This window comes from Limulus polyphemus, unplaced genomic scaffold, assembly GCF_000517525.1.
Source record: "Limulus polyphemus unplaced genomic scaffold, Limulus_polyphemus-2.1.2 Scaffold152, whole genome shotgun sequence".
Lineage (NCBI taxonomy): Eukaryota > Metazoa > Arthropoda > Merostomata > Xiphosura > Limulidae > Limulus > Limulus polyphemus.
The window spans coordinates 397607-400768 of NW_013665762.1; the positions used below are offsets into that span (position 1 = coordinate 397607).

At 35.3% G+C, this 3162-nt stretch overlaps 1 long non-coding RNA gene across 1 annotated transcript in view; it reads right to left on the reverse strand.

Annotated features, from left to right (window-relative positions):
* The window catches only part of LOC111084407, a 15056-nt gene extending 12398 nt beyond the window's left edge, over positions 1–2658 (reverse strand). Inside the window, exon 1 of the long non-coding RNA XR_002609538.1 lies at positions 2422–2658. This is a non-coding gene — a long non-coding RNA (uncharacterized LOC111084407). The remainder of the gene's footprint in view (positions 1–2421) is intronic.
* Positions 2659–3162: the final 504 nt, after the last annotated feature.

The window sequence follows — 3162 nt, forward strand, 5'->3', positions numbered from 1 at the left end:
ATTGACCATCACATTATAACGCCCCCACGGCTGAAAGGGCGAGCATGTTTGGTGTGACGGGGATTCGAACCCGCGACCCTCACTGATAATATGAAAACTTGTAACGACATAAGGAATTTCAAACTAGCGACAGTAATATGAACTAAAAATAAATCGTAACAATTATTCAGAGAGTTATGAACATACTAGAATAATGTTTAACATACCAAAACCGTTAAACAAACATTGTTCTGTGTTTTCATAAAAACAAAACAATACTTTACAAAATATTTCTCTTAATAAATTTAGGTTTCTTTCTTTCTTCTTTTTTTCATCTGTATATCAATGACTTTCTATGCATTAAATATAGTATAAAATGGAATTCATGTAGCAAAATGCAGGGGATTCCACTTAGATTTGATATGATAAAAAAACAACAACATTAAAGTGGTTTTGCTGGATATTTGGTTTGTATAATATCTTATGTCTTTCTTGTTACCCTTTGTGGTATGTTACATATCTTGTCTTGTCCAATGGGCCCGGCATGGCCAGGTGGTTAGAGCGCTCGACTCGCAATCTGAGGGTTACGGGTTCGAATCTCACTCCCACTAAACATTGTCGCCCTTTCAGCCCTGGGGGCGTTATAATGTGACGGCCAATCCTACTAATCGTTGGTAAAAGAGTAGCCCAAGAGTTGGCGGTGGGTGGTGATGACTAGCTGCCTTCCCTTTAGTCTTTTACTGTTAAATTAGTGACGACTAGCGCAGATAGTCCTTGTGTAGCTTTGCGCGAAATTCCAAACAAACCAAACCTTATTTTACAAGTATGTACTTTAGTTTAACATGGCCTATTTTATATTTCCATTGACTAAAAGTTTAAGATAGTTTAAGGCAATTTGCTATCAGTGATAAAAAGTACCCACATTTTTTCTGCAACAAAACATTTTAAGCTCAAGTCTAAAGCTACATAAAAATATATATACAGACCAGCAGTGACACACAAAACATTTGCGGTCAAATTAGTATCTTTGTTGCAACAATACTTCTTTAAATACAGAATTTATAGAATAATACAAAGTAATTCTAACCGCAGACATACAAATCTAAAAGTCCGATTGGGGCCTAATGTTAGTTAAGCCTTTTTAAAGTACGATAAATTAACACTGTAAGTTGGGTACGTTTTTTTCTTTAGTTTAGTTAGGGCTAAATTTCATCGTACTTAAGACTTTCACTAAGTAAACTTGTAACGTTAAACCTTTTTAAAAGCTTTGATAAGCTTTTAATATGTTGTACAAAATTCTTACTCTAGATTTTCCGCGCAGTAAGATATAAAAAGAAAAGATTGTTTCTACAGCCTAAGAAAAACCAAGTAAACAGGTTCTCATTTCTTTTAAAGTAGGAAGGAATTCATTTCCCACTATGTTCAGTAGTCGGTAAAATAAGAATCTCGCCGAAAACAGCAGGAATTTATAATCACAGAAATCCATTATAATAATATTCAGTGTCTCTCTGTCCTGAAAATGCGCGCGAACCTTACTGTCTAAATGCTCATGCCGGCACACTTAATTTCAACGGATGTAAACAAAAAGCGGATTTAAATATCCTTTAATAATACGACTGTTAAAGATATTTTTCACTGTACGTAAAAGACACGCGTTTATGAAACACAAAATGTTCTCAACAAATATTTGTAGTAGAAAGTAACGTTGAGTCCAGAATGTCCTCCAAATGGAAGAGATACGGAGCACGTGGTGAAACAAGAGCGTGCTATTCTATAGTATATTTATATGTCATTATGCCGTGTAAAAAATGCCGATATATAGGATATGAAAGATGAGGGGGTCGATCTAGTACAGTTTCATTGTGTCTGTGTTTGAGTGTTATTTTTTTTTTCATTGAGTATATTGTGGATAATTTAATGCGTGTATTATCGTTCCTTTTTTATGTCTCTGTAATTTTTGTTGTAACTAAATATAACAAGCGAGTGCGGTTTTATTTTAAGTGTATAATGAACGAAAAAACTGAAGCTAAAGCTGTGTAATAGACAAGCAGGTTGTACTGCATAATATAACTAGAGAAATAATCCGACAATAAAAACTACTGACTTTCAAGGTAGACCCAACCTGAACTTAGTGGTATGAGAACCTGATATTCCAGTAAAACCACATTCCACGCAAGCGAATCTATGAGAAATATTTTCAACTGATCAGGCTGAGCAATAAAAACATGTATTATCGAATGGTATGAATACACTATTATTTTTTTCTTCTTCTGAAGCTCAAAATACCGACTCTATGCTACAGTTTTAATACATTAACAATGCCGGTTCTGGGTACTAGACTAGATTAGTAAAAAGAAACAGAGGTGAAGGTGTAGAAACTCCAGGAGGCAGGCGTCACAAAAATCCCGCCATTTCTTCCTTTGAACATAGAACAAAACATACCTCCGATGTCTTCTTCCATAGTAGTGGCAGCTGTAGTAAGGAGGCCGACGTCACCACTACCAGATGAATAATCAAACACATTCCATATATCACCACTTCCGGAACCATAGTAGTTGTACAGGTAGTAATCCTCGTCATCAATGATGGTATTGTAGTACAAACCGCTGCCACTTCCATAATCTAGGGTGAACAGAGAATCGGAGTCAGGAACCGAGTCCACCTTGCTGTCCAACAACTAAATAGTAAATAAAGACAAGTTAACAAATGTTTGCTCAGTTCTTGGGTTTATGAAATATCGTGTTGTGGTAAATTTTGCTGGAGATTCAGTCTAGACATGTAAATATATATGTATTATTTTAAAACGTTACTACAACCTTCTATGAATTCACTAACTTTGTATTGTGAAGCCAAAAGCAAAAGCAAAGTTAAAAACAAAATAAAAAAAGGTTGGTCCAAAATTAATTTAATTTCAAATTAGTTGAGTATGACAAAAAAACAAACATTTTTTCTTCTCTATTACACATTTATAGCTTATATATATATTCATTTCATTATTCCACCGTCTTTGAAGTAGAAAATGGGCCGGGCGTGGCCAGATAGTTAACGTGATGGACTGTGATTTGAGTGTACCTCAAAACGACTTGCGCAAATAGTCCTTGTCGCGAATATCCGAAACCACCAAGTCAGAAATGCCGCTACGACCACGATCTAACATATTACACACACACACACACACACACA